The sequence below is a fragment of the Rattus norvegicus genome, chromosome Y (genome assembly GCF_021556685.1).
Source record: "Rattus norvegicus strain SHRSP/BbbUtx chromosome Y, alternate assembly SHRSP_T2T, whole genome shotgun sequence".
In the NCBI taxonomy this organism is placed as follows: Eukaryota; Metazoa; Chordata; class Mammalia; order Rodentia; family Muridae; genus Rattus; species Rattus norvegicus.
Window position 1 is genome coordinate 70726352 of NC_141555.1, and position 17539 is coordinate 70743890.

General features: G+C 42.4%; 1 pseudogene; it reads left to right on the plus strand.

The window, feature by feature from the left end:
* The window catches only part of LOC147998093 (Y-linked testis-specific protein 1-like), a 135547-nt pseudogene extending 118504 nt beyond the window's left edge, over window positions 1-17043 (plus strand).
* The last annotated feature ends 496 nt before the right edge of the window (window positions 17044-17539 follow it).

Genomic DNA, 17539 nt, shown 5'->3' on the forward strand with positions numbered 1-17539 from the left:
TATCATCCTCAGAGAGCTAACCCAATCACAGAAAGACATACATGGTATGCACTCACTGATAAGTGGCTATTAGCGCAAATGCTTGAATTACCCTAGATGCCTAGAACAAATGAAACTCAAGACGGATGATCAAAATGTGAATGCTTCACTCCTTCTCTAAAAGGGGAACAAGAATACCCTTGGCAGGGAATAGAGAGGAAAGATTAAAACAGAGACTCCCATTCAGAGCCTGCCCCACATGTGGCCCATACATATACAGCCACCCAAGTAGAGAAGATGGATGAAGCAAAGAAGTGCAGACCGACAGGAGCCGGATGTAGATCGCTCCTGAGAGACACAGCCAGAATACAGAAAATACAGAGGCGAATGCCAGCAGCAAACCACTGAACTGAGAATAGGTCCCCCGTTGAAGGCATCAGAGAAAGAACTGGAAGAGCTTGAAGGGGCTCGAGACCCCAAAAGTACAACAATGTCAAGCAACCAGAGCTTCCAGGGACTAAGCCACTACCTAAGGACTATACATGGACTGACCCTGGACTCTGACCCCATAGGTAGCAATGAAAATCCTAGTAAGAGCACCAGTGGAAGGGGAAGCCCTTGGTCCTGCTAAGACTGAACCCCAATGAACTAGACTATGGGGGGAGGGAGGCAATGGGGGGAGGGTTGGTAGGGGAACACCCATAAGGAAGGGGAGGAGGGAGGGGGTTGTTTGTCTGGAAACCCGGAAAGGGAATAACACTTGAAATGTATATAAGAAATACTCAAGTTAATAAAAAAAAAAAAAAAAAAGAATTTGCGGCATCAGCTCTCTGCTCCCAAACCCGTGGGAGGGAGACCTCACTGCCTGGTCAGGTGGGCACTCCTGATGCTGCAGAGCGGAGGAGACCACCAACACTGCCCACCCCTGCCCACATCCCTGGCCCAAGAGGAAACTGTATAAGGCCTCAGGGTTCCCGTAGGGGAGGGCCCAGGAGCGGCAGGACCACTGCGCCTGAGACATCGCTGGAACCTGAAGGAAACAGACCGGATAAACAGTTCTCTGCACCCAAATCGTGTGAGAGTGAGAGCTAAACCTTCAGAGAGGCAGACAGGCCTGGGAAACCAGAAGAGACTGCACTCTGGCACATCCAGACGCCAGAGGAAAACACCAAACGCCATCTGGAACCCTGGTGCACGGAGGCGCCCAGAAAGAGCGGCGAAGATCATCTCGGTTGCTGCCGCCACTGAGAGGGCTTGGGCAGTACCCCACGAGCACACTTGAGCATCGGAACCTCAGGTAGGACCAACTTTTCCCCTGGAATTGACCTGCCTGGTGAAGTCACGACACAGGCCCACAGGAAAAGCTGAAGACCTGTAGAGAGGAAAAACTACACGCCCGAAAGCAGAACACTCTGTCCCCATAACTGGATGAAAGAAAACAGGAAAAGAGGTCTACAGCACTCCTGACACACAGGCTTACAGGACAGTCTAGCCACAGTTAGAAATAGCAGAACAAAGTAACACTAGAGATAATCGGATGGCGAGAGGCAAGCGCAGGAACACAAGCAACAAAAACCAAGACTACATGGCATCATCGGAGCCCAATTCTCCCACCAAAATAAACATGTAATATCCAAACACACCAGAAAAGCAATATCTAGTTTCAAAATCATATTTGATCATGATGCTGGAGAACTTCAAGAAAGACATGAAGAACTCCCTTAGAGAAAAAGTAGAAGCCCACAGAGTGGAATCGCAAAAATGCCTGAAAGAATTCCAGCAAAACATAAACAAACAAGTAGAAACCCATAGAGAGGAGACACAAAAATCCCTGAAAGAATTCCAGGAAAACACAATCAAAGAGTTGAAGGAATTAAAAATGGAAATAGAAGCAATCAAGAAAGGACACATGGAAACAACCCTGGATATAGAAAATCAAAAGAAGAGACAGGAGCTGTAGATAGAAGCTTCACCAACAGAATACAAGAGATGGAAGAGAGAATCTCGGGAGCAGAAGATTCCATAGAAATCATTGGCTCAACTGTCAAAGATAATGTAATGCAGATAAAGCTACTGGTCCAAAACATACAGGAAATCCAGGACTCAATGAGAAGATCAAACCTAAGGATAATAGGTGTAGAAGAGAGTGAAGAGTCCCAGCTCAAAGGACCAGTAAATATCTTCAACAAAATCATAGAAGAAAACTTCCCTAACCTAAAAAAAGAGATACCCATAGGCATACAAGAAGCCTACAGAACTCCAAATAGATTGGACCAGAAAAGAAACACCTCCCGGCACATAATTGTCAAAACACCAAACGCACAAAATAAAGAAAGAATATTAAAAGCAGTAAGGGAAAAAGGTCAGGTAACATATAAAGGGAGACCTATCAGAATCACACCAGACTTCTCGCCAGAAACTATGAAGGCCAGAAGATCCTGGACTGATGTCATACAGACCCTAAGAGAACACAAATGCCAGCCCAGGTTACTGTATCCAGCAAATCTCTCAATTAACATTGATGGAGAAACCAAGATATTCCATGACAAAACCAAATTTACACAATATCTTTCTACAAATCCAGCACTACAAAGGATAATAAATGGTAAAGCCCAACATAAGGAGGCAAGCTATACCCTAGAAGAAGCAAGAAACTAAGCGTCTTTGCAACAAAACAAAGAGAGTGAAAGCACACAAACATAACCTCACATCCAAATATGAATATAAAGAGAAGCAATAATCACTATTCCTTAATATCTTTCAACATCAATGGCCTCAACTCCCCAATAAAAAGACATAGATTAACAAACTGGATAAGCAACGAGGACCCTGCATTCTGCTGCCTACAGGAAACACACCTCAGAGACAAAGACAGACACAACCTCAGAGTGAAAGGCTGGAAAACAACTTTCCAAGCAAATGATCAGAAGAAGCAAGCTGGAGCAGCCATTCTAATATCAAATAAAATCAATTTCCAACTAAAAGTCATCAAAAAAGATAAGGAAGGACACTTCATATTCATCAAAGGAAAAATCCACCAAGATGAACTCTCAATCCTAAATATCTATGCCCCAAATACAAGGGCACCGACATACATAAAAGAAACCTTACTAAAGCTCAAAACACACATTGTACCTCACACAATAATAGTGGGAGATTTCAACACCCCACTCTCATCAATCGACAGGTCATGGAAACAGAAATTACACAGAGACGTAGAAAGATTAAGAGAAGTCATGAGCCAAATGGACTTAACGGATATTTATAGAACATTCTCTCCTAAAGCCAAAGGATATACCTTCTTCTCAGCTCCTCATTGTACTTTCTCCAAAATTGACCATATAATTGGTCAAAAAACAGGCCTCAAAAGGTACAAAAAGATATAAATAATCCCATGCGTGCTATCGGACCACCACGGCCTAAAACTGGTCTTCAATAACAATAAGGGAATAATGCCCACATATACGTGGAAATTGAACAATGCTCTACTCAATCATAACCTGGTCAAGGAAGAAATAAAGAATTTAAAAACTTTTTAGAATTTAATGAAAATGAAGGTACAACATACCCAAACTTATAGGACACAATGAAAGCTGTGCTAAGAGGAATACTCATAGCGCTTAGTGCCTGCAGAAAGAAACAGGAAAGAGCATATGTCAGCAGCTTGACAGCACACCTAAAAGCTCTAGAACAAAAAGAAGCAAATACACCCAGGAGGAGTAGAAGGCAGGAAATAATCAAACTCAAGAGCTGAAATCAACCAAGTAGAAACAAAAAGGACCATAGAAAGAATCAACAGAACCAAAAGTTGGTTCTTTGAGAAAATCAACAAGATAGATAAACCCTTAGCCAGACTAAAGAGAGGACACAGAGAGTGCGTCCAAATTAGCAAAACCAGAAATGAAAAGGGAGCCATAACTACAGATTCAGAGGAAATTCAAAAAATCATCAGATCTTACTATAAAAACCTATATTCAACAAAACTTCAGGAAATGGACAATTTCCTAGACACATACAAGGTATCGAAGTTAAATCAGGAACAGATAATCCAGTTAAACAACCCCATAACTCCTAAGGAAATAGAAGCAGTCATTAAAGGTATCCCAACCAAAAAGTGCCCAGGTCCAGATCGGTTTAGTGCAGAATTCTATCAAACCTTCATAGAAGACCTCATACCAATATTATCCAAACTATTCCACAAAATTGAAACAGATGGAGCACTACCAAATTCCTTCTACGAAGCCACAATTACTCTTATACCTAAACCACACAAAGACACAACAAAGAAAGAGAACTTCAGACCAATTTCCCTTATGAATATCGACGCAAAAATACTCAATAAAATTCTGGCAAACCGAATCCAAGAGCACATCTAAACAATCATCCACCATGATCAAGTAGGCTTCATCCCAGGCATGCAGGGATGGTTTAATATACGGAAAACCATCAACGTGATCCATTATATAAACAAACTGAAAGAACAGAACCACATGATCATTTCATTAGATGCTGAGAAAGCATTTGACAAAATTCAACACCCCTTCATGATAAAAGTCCTGGAAAGAATAGGAATTCAAGGCCCATCCCTAAACATAGTAAAAGCCATATACAGCAAACCAGTTGCTAACATAAAACTAAATGGAGAGAAACTTGAAGCAATCCCACTAAAATCAGGGACTAGACAAGGCTGCCCACTCTCTCCCTACTTATTCAATATAGTTCTTGAAGTTCTAGCCAGAGCAATCAGACAACAAAAGGAGATCAAAAGGATACAGATTGGAAAAGAAGAGGTCAAAATATCACTATTTGCAGATGACATGATAGTATATTTAAGTGATCCCAAAGGTTCCACCAGAGAACTACTAAAGCTGATAAACAACTTCAGCAAAGTGGCTGGGTATAAAATTAACTCAAATAAATCAGTTGCCTTCCTCTATACAAAAGAGAAACAAGCCGAGAAAGAAATTAGGGAAACGACACCCTTCATAATAGACCCAAAAAATGTAAAGTACCTCGGTGTGACTTTAACCAAGCAAGTAAAAGATCTGTACAATAAGAACTTCAAGACACTGAGGAAAGAAATTGAAGAAGACCTCAGAAGATGGAAAGATCTCCCATGCTCATGGATTGGCAGGATTAATATAGTAAAAATGGCCATTTTACCAAAGCAATCTACAGATTCAATGCAATCCCCATCAAAATACCAATCCAGTTCTTCAAAGAGTTAGACAGAACAATTTGCAAATTCATCTGGAATAACAAAAAACCCAGGATAGCTAAAGCTATCCTCAACAATAAAAGGACTTCAGGGGGAATCACTATCCCTGAACTCAAGCAGTATTACAGAGCAATAGTGATAAAAACTGCATGGTATTGGTACAGAGACAGACAGATAGACCAATGGAATAGAATTGAAGACCCAGAAATGAACCCACACACCTATGGTCACTTGATTTTTGACAAAGGAGCCAAAAACATCCAATGGAAAAAAGATAGCATTTTCAGCAAATGGTGCTGGTTCAACTGGAGGGCAACATGTAGAAGAATGCAGATCGATCCATGCTTATCACCCTGTACAAAGCTTAAGTCCAAGTGGATCAAAGACCTCCACATCAAACCAGACACACTCAAACTAATAGAAGAAAAACTAGGGAAGCATCTGGAACACATGGGCACTGGAAAAAATTTCCTGAACAAAACACCAATGGCTTATGCTCTAAGATCAAGAATCGACAAATGGGATCTCATAAAACTGCAAAGCTTCTGTAAGGCAAAGGAAACTGTAGTTAGGACAAAACGGCAACCAACAGATTGGGAAAAGATCTTTACCAATCCTACAACAGATAGAGGCCTTATATCCAAAATATACAAAGAACTCAACAATTTAGACCGCAGGGAAACAAATAACCCTATTAAAAATGGGGTTCAGAGCTAAACAAAGAATTCACAGGTGAGGAATGCCGAATGGCTGAGAAACACCTAAAGAAATGTTCAACATCTTTAGTCATATAGGAAATGCAAATCAAAACAACCCTGAGATTTCACCTCACACCAGTGCGATTGGCTAAGATCAAAAACTCAGGTGACAGCAGATGCTGGCGAGGATTGGAGAAAGAGGAACTCTCCTCCATTGTTGGTGGGATTGCAGACTGGTAAAACCATTCTGGAAATCAGTCTGGAGGTTCCTCAGAAAATTGGACATTGAACTGCCTGAGGATCCAGCTATACCTCTCTTGGGCATATACCCAAAAGATGCCTCAACATATAAAAGAGACACGTGCTCCACTATGTTCATCGCAGCCTTATTTATAATAGCCAGAAAATGGAAAGAACCCAGATGCCCTTCAACAGAGGAATGGATACAGAAAATGTGGTACATCTACACAATGGAATATTACTCAGCTATCAAAAACAACAAGTTTATGAAATTCATAGGCAAATGGTTGGAACTGGAAAATATCATCCTGAGTGAGCTAACCCAATCACAGAAAGACATACATGGTATGCACTCATTGATAAGTGGCTATTAGCCCAAATGCTTGAATTACCCTAGATCCCTAGAACAAACGAAACTCAATACGGATGATCAAAATGTGAATGCTTCACTCCTTCTTTAAATGAGGAAAAAGAATACCCTTGGCAGGGAAGGGAGAGGCAAAGATTAAAACAGAGACTGAAGGAACACCCATTCAGAGCCTGCCCCACATGTGGCCCATACATATACAGCCACCCAATTAGACAAGATGGATGAAGCAAAGAAGTGCAGACCGACAGGAGCCGGATGTAGATCGCTCCTGAGAGACACAGCCAGAATACAGCAAATACAGAGGCGAATGCCAGCAGCAAACCACTGAACTGAGAATAGGTCCCCTATTGAAGGAATCAGAGAAAGAACTGGAAGAGCTTGAAGGGGCTCGAGACCCCAAAAGTACAACAATGCCAAGCAACCAGAGCTTCCAGGGACTAAGCCACTACCTAAAGACTATACATGGACTGAGCCTGGACTCTGACCCCATAGGTAGCAATGAATATCCTAGTAAGAGCACCAGTGGAAGGGGAAGCCCTGGGTCCTGCTAAGACTGAACCCCCAGTGAACTAGTCTATGGGGGGAGGGCGGCAATGGGGGGAGGGTTGGGAGGGGAACACCCATAAGGAAGGGGAGGGGGGGGATGTTTGCCCGGAAACCGGGAAAGGGGATAACACTCGAAATGTATATAAGAAATATTCAAGTTAATAAAAAAATAATAATTGGAGCTGAAGGAAATGCTTCTTGGAACTAAAGCAAAAAAGGAAGCATTTCTGCATCCTAGATGCTTTCCTCGCATCATCTGTGCAAATATAATGAAAACCATTACATTACAGGTACCATAATTTCCAATGTTACAATCATATAAATAATACTGCTTATCATTCATAAAACACATTGGTACTAAACATTTTGATGTGTTTTTCTAACTCACTCCTAATGTAGATCTGATGAACTGGAATTGTTCGCCTGCTCATTTATACATGAGGGAAGTGAGGTTTAAGTGTCGAGCCAATTTCCCAATACTCTAATGTAATAAATGGCAGAGTAAGAAAGCCGCACTTTCTCTGGTTTCATGGCATGGCCTCTTGAGAAATGCAAGTCAGGTTACCTTGGCAGGGAATTCCAAGGATCAGTACATGGCTGCTGAATGTTGTCTTGGGTGCAAGACTGGGAGTGAGGCTCAAGTCAGCCGAGCCCGAGCTCAGGATTCCTGAAACAGAACACCAGAATATGTTACAGAGCAAGGAGACTAAACTAAACATCTGGGAGTCCTCAGCAGATTGTACAGATCCAGGGCTGAGGGTTCATAATTATGTTGGTCTTTGTGGGAGTGGAGAGGAACACTTATCTAGATCCCCACCTCCTACAAAGTGCTACTACAGTGGAGGCAATGCCTTAAGTCCAAGGTTTTTTGTTTTGGTCCTGTGTTTGTTTGTGTGTGTGTATGTGTGTGTGTGTGTGTGTGTGTGTGTGTGTGTGTGTGTGTACATACATGCACGTGCAGTTTATAATGTAGGGACTAATCCATTCTCTCTTCTACGTTATTCATTGAAGCAGCATTTCTCAGTCAAACCCAGAGTTCACCAATATGACTAGTCTTGACAGCTATCTTGCCCTGGGGATCTCTCCTATCTCTACCTCCCTGGACTGGGATTCTGTGTGGTCCACAAAGCCTACCCATCATTTACCTGAGACTTGTGAGTCATCTCCTCAACTGCTAAGGTTCAAGTCCCGGTGTTGTACCCGTCTCCTTTACTTTTGTTTTCTTATTCTTTTTTTTTTTCCGTCTTGGTCATAATATCAGAACCAGGTTAAGGTATGAATGGCTCACTCAATCACCCAAATCGCTCCACACAAATGTGTTGTAATAAGGAGGAGGACCCTGCGGGCTCTCTGTTCTGTATATTCTTACCTTAACAGATGAGTTAAAGGATGGGACTATCCTAGTGGGTGATTGTAGATGCTGTTGTTGATGTTGAGGGAGGCTGGAAAATGAGGGGCCACAGCTGAGTCACTCATAATAACAGAGACAAAGCTGAGTGTGGTAGTGCATACCTATATTCTCAATACTCGCGAAGATCACAAGTTCAAATCCAGCCTGGGCTACATAGTAAGTACAAAGACAGCCTGGGCTGCATAGTAAATCCAAGTCCAGCCTGGGCTACAGAGTAAGTCCATGGCCAGCCTGGGCTACATAGTAAGTTCAAGGCCAATCTGAGCTACATAGAAAGTCCAAGGTCAGCTTGGCCTACTTACATGACTCTTCTCTAAAGAACAACAGGTTTTTTTTTTTCCTTTTTGGTTTCTGTCTCTCCTATATCCTCTACACTGATACCAGTGCTGTAGTTTGGGGGTGTGGGCGAGAAGTTTCATCATGTCTGATTGTCCAGGATCTCCCAAGCAGCACGGCAAATCAAACAGTGCAGCAAACAAGTCTTTTTCGATTGTTTAAGAAAAATATGACACATGGGAAGTGCTGTCTGAAGAAATGGCTCTAAGATGGGACAACGCCTCGGGAGACTGGGCTTGGATCTTGTGCTAGTTTCCTCGTGAGAAAAACAATGATGTTCTCAACCAGAGTCTGTGTTGGTTATACAATGCTGTGCTTCCATTTCAACACTGCATAATCTCCATATGGCAACACTGGAAATCTTGTCTGATATTAAACAGATTATAGATGAGACAAGTTGACTATAAACACTGACATTAAAAAGGGTTTAAACGGTGAATAATTTTTTTTTTAAATTTTTGTCTGCGGTACCAGGTTCAGTGTTCTGCATAAACTCTAAAACACAGCAATTTCTTTTTTTTTGTTTTTTAGTCGCCAAACAGAATGGACCTTATATTTTTCTATCTAGGTCTAATCGAGATGTAAAAATAAAACTCTTTGCTTTAAAAAAAAAAACTAATTGTGTTTCATTGGCTTATTTTTTTTTGTTAATTTCTTATTTTTAGTGTTTTGTGTTTTGGGGTTCATTTTAACAATTATTTTTTCATTGAATTAATTATTTTCTTATTATCTAGTGTAGATAAAAATTTAGGTTGCTGGTCTTTGTGTCTAATCTAAGAGTTAGTGTTGTAAATAAAGTTTCCTCTTAGCACCGTCATAGTTATGTCTCACACATTTTGATAGTTGTTTCCTATCTTCTTCTTTTTTTCTTACTGTTACATAATTTCATTATTTCTTTACATCTGTATTACTTGTGAATGTGTAATTTAATGTTTCTGGACTGTGAGACTCCTGTTGTCTCTCATTGAAGACTTCTATTTTAGTTTTGTTGTATTAGCAGAACACATCCCGAGGGGCTGGAGATGCAGCTCAGTGGACAGAGTGCTCACTTGGGTCTCACACAGCTCTGGGCTCCACCTACAGTACCTCATAAGCCTGGTGTGGTGGTACATGCCCATAGTCCCATTACCAGGAGGAGAACCAGGAATTCAAAATCATCCTCGGGTGCATAGGGTGTTTGAGGCCAGCCTGGGCAACATGAAACCTGTATAAACAAATATGTCCCACAAGACATCTTTTCTTAGGCATTTGCCACACTTTGTTCTGCGGTTTCTGAGTGTCTGACAACTCCAGGGGTACTTGAAGGAAAAGAACATCCTGGTGCTACTAGGGACTGTCAGTCAGAGACATTGGCTGGTGACGCCATCTCATCCTAGCTGGTTTTCTTCCTGCTTCTGTTGCTCATGGGCTGATATGGGTCCACAGCTTTACTCATAATCGCCCTGCTTCCTTTTAGCTCTACCCATTCTTGCTTCCTGCTGAGGCTGTGATGGAGTTAGTGACACAAAGAGTTGGGGTCTCCTTCCAGCCCACTGATTCTCTCAACAGTAAGTTCTTTCTCTGTAGAAATAGTTTCTCTGTTGCCTACATTATCAGAAATAAATACAACACTCTTTTCTGTTTTATTTTGACATAGGTTTCATTATGTAGGTAGGGCTGGCCTGAAACTCACTGTATAAACCAGGTAGGCCTTGAATCACAGAGATCAGCTTGCTTCTGAGTGCTGGGATTAAAGGGACGTACCTGGCACCTTCTTTTTTTTTTAATTTTTTTTTAAATTTATCTCTATGGTGTGTGTGTGTGTGTGTGTGTGTGTGTGTGTGTGTATTTGTGTGTGTGTATGTGTGTGTGTTTATGTGAGTGTGTGTGTTTTGACCAAAGAATCCATCAGATCCTCTGAAACCTGATCCTCTGCATGAGCAACCAGTGTTCCTAAGCAGTGAGCCGTCTTCCAAGCCCCTTCTGGCTGCTCTAAACACCACTTCATTGTTCATTTTGCCCAGACAAGCCTTTAATTCCTACTCTTAGTGTTTGTTTTAATTCAGTGAGTTTCTATTCAATTTTCTCTTGTTTATTCTATTACCTCACCAAGATTTTGTGTATCCTTTTGTATTATAAGTTTCTCATTGACGACGCTTGAATCCTGGCTTTAAAATCTTTGCTGACAATTCTGAAAAGGGTTTTCTCTTGGTGCCACCACCAGGGAACTGTTTTTTCTCCTCTGCTTTTCATTTAGGGGGATGGTCATGGTGTGATGTGATTTCCATTTTGATATCATTTGTCTAAGATGCCATCAATCCTGACACTGTGGGTATAGTGGCTGTTTATCCTTCATAACCTTTTGGTGGTGTTTTGGTTTTTCTGGATTTGCCTGATTGAATTAAAGGGATTAAACCTCCAGTTCATACCTACAGGCATATTTTAGAGGGTCAGGAGGAGTGGTTCTCAACCTTCCTAACCTAACCTTTTCATACAGCTCCACCAACTGTAAAATTATTTCATTGCTACCTCATAACTATAATTTTCCTATAGTTATGAATTGTAATGTAAATGTATGATGTACAGGAAATATGATATGTGACTCCTGTGCAAGGGCCATTTGAGCTCCCAAACGGGTCTCAATCCAAGGGTTAAGGACCACTGATCTGGACTTAGTAGGATGCGCTTACCGACGTAGATGGATTACCCAGTGTTGCTGGGGAGGAGTCTCCATCTCTGGAAGGCAAAGGATCTTCCAAGTTTAGGCTTTTTCCTGGGACCCTCTGGAATAGTGGACACACTCTTGATGGTTACTGATGGATCAACTGACTCCAGGCAGTTTTCTTTTACATCCTCGAAGATGAGGATTCTAAAAAGGGTTCTGCTAGACAAAAGCAGTGGCTGAAGCTATCCCTAGTGATCTTTCCCCTTCCCTAATGGCTCCTTGTCCACACAAGGCCAACAGTAGAAGTCTGAGTCCCTCCCAAGCTGCACCTTTCCAAACTACACTCTTCCTCTGTGCTGTTTCTCTCAGGAAGAGCACACACACTAACCCTGAACACGTCTTGTCTTCAGTCAGCACTAACAACCTAGTCCTCTCGGCCAGCTTCGCTTTCCCATATGACCCGGCTGCTCGCAATTCTGAGACATGTTCACGCCTGTATGGACAAACAGAATGGCACTGATGGACTAGTCTATAATGAAGCAGATTCTGTATGATTCTGATTCAGAAGCCTGTAAATCCAAGATGAAGAGACCGTCGGCAGAGGAAGGAGTTCTTGTGGGATGTTGTCACAACAGAAGGGATCCAATGGGCTAGGAAGACAAGAGAGGGAGCCAAACTCCCTTTCATAATTTAACCTTTTTCCACAATAGCATCATTAATGGATCTTTATTTGTAGGTCGCATCCCTCTTGACCTAATCAATTCTTCACAACTTCATTCCCACTTGGTGATTAATCTTCAGAAAATTACTTTTGGGCGAACACATTCAAACCAGAGATGAGGGTGAATATTTGGATATCTATAGTGGGGGTGGGCATTATTCTTCCCATGTGGTGTACCCGTAAGATCTCTAACTACCTCCTTCCCCACGGTAGCCTCACTGAATGAGGTGAATTCCGGGTGATTAATGAGGTGATAGTCATATCCTGTCACCAGTATCAAGCTCGAAACAGCAAGAGCCACATGTGGGAAGGAAAATACAAATAAACTTTACGGTATCTCTAAACTATAAACCCCCATTTAATCAAAACATTGTTTTAGACTCAGTTCTCTTATATCGATGTGCTTTAAATGTGCAAGTCAGTGGGCTTGCTGTGACTCCTTGTACAGGTTTATACTGTACATTAGCCATCGTCATCCTCACAACTCATCTCCATTTCCACCTACACACACACACATACACACACACACACACACACACACACACACACACACACACACCCTGCTGCTCCCCTTCCTCTTCCTAAATGCCCCCTTTCTCATAATATCCCTTATTAAAATCTAAATTTAACAATCGTCTGTATGAGTCTGGCTTGTTTCACTTAACATATTGTATTTTACACTCCCATCCGTTTTTCTGAGAACAAAGCCCTTTACTCTTACACGTAGATGAGAATCACATCAATGTATATCACATTTTTTAAGCCATTCATCCAGTGATCAACAGCTAAGGTTATTCCAATGTCTTGTCTATTGCACACAGTGTGGCAATCAGAATGGATGTGCAGTGTACTGGTTAGTTTTTATTATCAGTTTGACTCAACCTGGGAAGAAGGAGCCTCAGCTGAGGAATTGCCTCCATCAGATTGGCCTTTGGCCACATCTGTAAGGAATTCTTTTTTGATGGTTGATGTGGAAGGGTCTAGCCCAGTATGGGTAGTGTCATCCGCTATGAAGATGGCCCTGGGTTGTAGGAGAAGGAGAGAAAGCTGAGTAGGTCATGGATAGCAATCCAGTACCCAGCATTTCTAAGTTGTCTCTGCTTCCTTTCCTGCCTCTAGAGTCCTGCCTGAGTTCCTGCCCCAACGTCGCTCAGTAACAGACGGGAACCTAGAAGATAGAGTGAGACAAACTCTTTCCTCCTCAAGTTGATGGCTATGATGAAGATTGTTCTTCTTGTTGTTTAATTGTTCTTCCCTTTTTTGAAGTTGTCTCTGTTTATTGTTCTTAGAAAGATGATATTACATGTTTTCTCATGGGCTCTCTGTGTCTCTCTCTGTTTCTGTCTCTGTCTCTCACTCTGTATTTGTGTGTTTGTGTGTGTATATGTGTATGTTTGTGTGTGTGTTTGTGTGTGCATGTGTGTGTGTTTGTGTGTGTATGTATGTGTGTGTTTGTGTGTTTGTGTTTGTATAAGTGTTTCTTTGTGTATGTGCGTGTGTGTGTATGTGTGTGTTTGTGTGTGTGTGTGTGTGTGTGTGTGTGTGTGTGTGTGTGTGCTTTCCAGGCTTAAAAAAAATCCCCAAGGCTGTAAATCTCAGCAGTTGCCTAGAGAAGGAAGATGAAGGGGAGAAAAGGGGGAAAAATCACGTCCTTTGAGTTAACCCCACATTGAGGTCAGCCACATAGTGGACAACAGTCACATAATGGCAGACGAGTCATAGGAGCAGAGAGAGAGTAAAACTCAAAGTGTGAAGGAAAATGTGCTTAAAACTACGATAGAAAAAAGAAGACGGTGCCCTTAGAAAAGTGGACAGATTTTAAAAAGCTACCATAAGTTATTAAGCTCTAAGTACATTTAAAAAAAATTATAAAGTTAAAGTGGAAGGGAATTTTTGGGAAGAGGGAGGGGATGGTCAGCATGTAGTGGGGACAGGGGAGGGTTCCACAAAGAATCCTTTTGAAGATCTGAAGAACTATGTGACACAAACAATTAAAGTGCCCTGTAATTAACAGGTAAATTCCATACTTACCTGCATCCAGTAATCTGTCTACCCATATTTCAAAAACAAAATTACCTCTTATATTTCTTATATTTCTTATACTGTTTTACTGCATTTGATCTAATAATTTCCTTGTAGTAAAAGGCGAAAGATTTATACAATCTGAAGAGAAACCAGAGTGTATAAATTCCTTGTAACCAGAAGTTCTGGTAAATTTTAAAGACATTTAAAATATGACTGGTCGATATCGGGTTTGTTATAAGTTTATCCCCACTTGGAAGCAGGTCCAGGAGCTAATTTTTCCTCTCTCTTTGCAAAGAATCCATAATTCATGATTGCCATTGACTTCAATACAAGGTATTTAATCCTGTCAAATCCTGTCAGCTTTGTTTGAATAAAAATGGCCCTCCTCTAATTGTGTGTTTGATAAAGCTAATTTTGGTGTGCTACCCAGTGGGCTGCCTCGGAGAGAGAGGCTAGCAATATTTCTGATATGGAGAATGACTTAAAGATAACCAAAGGAAAGATAGGAGCTGGGAAAATAACCACCGAGGATGTTGCTGACTTAGAAACCAAAGACTTTTTCAGAAAAAAAAAAATTCATGAAAAGAGCTACTTGGGCAGAGTGTGACTCGAGTCATCAGAATGTTTGGGTGGGGACTTTACTTTGGGTCTTCAGGAGGCTACATGAGAAGCTAAGCCCTAGATGCTGGAAGTTTCTAAGCATAACTAGGGAAGGAACAGGCCTGAGAGGGCTTCTATGACGTAAGCAGAGCCTGGATGATGTCACAGAGCACTGGGCGGAGGTGACGCATCTCTTCCACTTGGGGGCGCTAGATTCCCCTGAAGGTGGGTTCACTATCTTCGCAGTGGTGTGTGAAAGCCAGTTCCGCTCCTGAACCCCAATCTGTTCAACAGCCTTTTGGTGCCTGACCGGTTTCCGAAGACAGAATCTGGACGACTAGGACATTTTCTCTCGGTAAATACGTTTATGAAGATAACCTGGAACCTTGGAGCCCAGAAAGCTAAAAGTTTTCCCTCGTACAGCTAGTAACCGTATGTTCTAATGTCTTCCACGTTTGAGAGCTAGGCGGATGGTCTAGGCTAGTCAGTTTCCTGAGTTTATTATACTTTGCTAACAATATCTAATTCATAATCCTACTAAAGTGCCAAAGATCCTCTCTGTGCCTGTGCATTTTAGGAGATAATATTTCTTTTTTTTTTTTTTTTTTTTCGGAGCTGAGGACCGAACCCAGGGCCTTGTGCTTGCTAGGCAACTGCTCTATCACTGAGTTAAATCCCAAACCCAGGAGATATTATTTCTAAATGGCTGTTGTTGCCTACACAAAAGACTCTTGTTGCGGTCAAAGATGCAAAAGTGTCGCGGATTAAACCTGGGGCTGCGTCAGGATGCACAGTACAGAAAGCCAGTGGACTGCTGTTCTATATCTCTGGGCAGACACTTGTGGATGTTGCCACATAGCTCATAGTTAGAGGGTAGAAGAGGGGTGTGGCCACCCTTCTGGCTCCTATGCTATCCTTTCTCTGTTCTGCTTGCTTAAAGTGTGGACAGGGATACTTAATCCCACACTGACCTAGCCATTCAAGGAGAGGTTCCTCAGCAGAGGCAAAGTGCCTCAGGCTGAAGAAATGTGTCTGAATATGTTATTCTGAGCTGTAGAGAACCATTTGTTCATTTCCCTTTGAACTTTAGATTTTGAATTTTGAGAGAGGGTTTTTCTGTGGGTAGCTTTGGCTACCCTGGAACTAACTCTGTAGACCAGGCTGGCCTTGATCTCACAGAGGTCTGCCTCCCTCTGCCTCTTGAGTGCTGGAATTAAAGGTGTGCTCCACCATTGCCCATCCCTCCTATGTACTTCTGATTATGACAGAATTAGATTCAGATGCTCAAACCTGTTTGCCATCGCCTTCCTCACCTGTTCCAAAGTTCTCTTAGACAAAAGCCTTGGTGCAGCGCCCTCCCCACCCCACCCCATTGTTCTTGCAGGCACTCACATGACAGAGGCAACAGCATTGTGTCTTATTTAAGCAGGTGAGCTTTTCAAACGCAGGCCATGGGCAGGTATGAAGCCTGAACATAGAACGATAGCCACAAGACAGTGGACCAGGATGCCGTGCCCTACCACACTAGGTCTACAGCCAAGAAGAAGAGGGTGTCTCTGAGGAGGATGAGCACACCATCCTTCCAGAAGCGGAGGAGGAGGAGGCCTTCTCCCCAGGCCCTGGGGGACATTGTGGGCTGCAGAATTTCTCATGGATGGAAGGAAGGTGATGAGCCCGTCACCCAATGGAAGGCCATCGTTCTAGATCAACTGCCAACAAATCCTTCTCTCTATCTGGTCAAGTATGACGGAATTGACTGTATCTACGGACTGGCACTTCACAGCGATGAGAGGATTTTAAAGCTTAAGGTCTTGCCTCACAAAGTAGTGTTTCCTCAAGTGAAAGACGCCCATCTCTCAAGTGCCATGGTTGGCTGAGCGGTGGAGCATAAATTTGAGGGCAAATATGGATCTAAGGACAAATGGAGGAGGGTGGTCCTAGCCCAGGTGCCGATCATGAAGGACTGGTTTTACATCACCTACGAGAAAGATCCAGTCCTATATATCTACCTGCTACTGGATGATTACACAGAAGGTAACCTCCCTATCATTCCAGAGACTCCTCCAGCAGAGGTGAAGTCAGACGTTGACAGTGACATCTTAACAGGTCAATGTGTGCAGTTCACCATAAGCGACGGCTCCAAAAAGATCAGCAAAGTCATTTACCAAGTTCTACCCAAGCCTTCCATGTACTTCATCAAGTTCGATGGCGACGTCCACATCTACGTCTATAATCTGGTGGAAAAGATCCGTTGAGGTGAAATTCACAAAGTGTGGGTGACATAGATGGGAAATTTATAGGATTGGGGGGAAAATGTTTGTTTTTCTGTGTTTCAGATACACAAGGGCCTTTGACAACCCCAGTATCTTTTCCCGGGGAATTTGTTTTTGCTCTAAAAATTAAAATGTGCAATGTGACGTGTTGTGGGTGAACACTTTGGTGGAGGAGACGGGCTGTGGTGGATGGAACATGGAGAGGAAGCCGGAAAGGTCAAGGCTGTGAACAGTAAGTCTAATGTCACATAGACTAAAACAAACAGGACTGAGTTGGTCTGGTCTTTAGGGAGAGAAAAGAACTGGAGATGAGGCTTAGAGGAGCAGGGATGTCATGGGGGAAAAAAAGATGGATGTTTAGGAAGCAGTGGAGAGGGGCCAGAAATAGTCTCTCTGAGGTGAAGTTTGAGGGAGAAACAGTCCATTGGGGAAAGAGTGGGAGGGAACAGGGAGGTGGTCTTGGAACTCACAGGGAAAC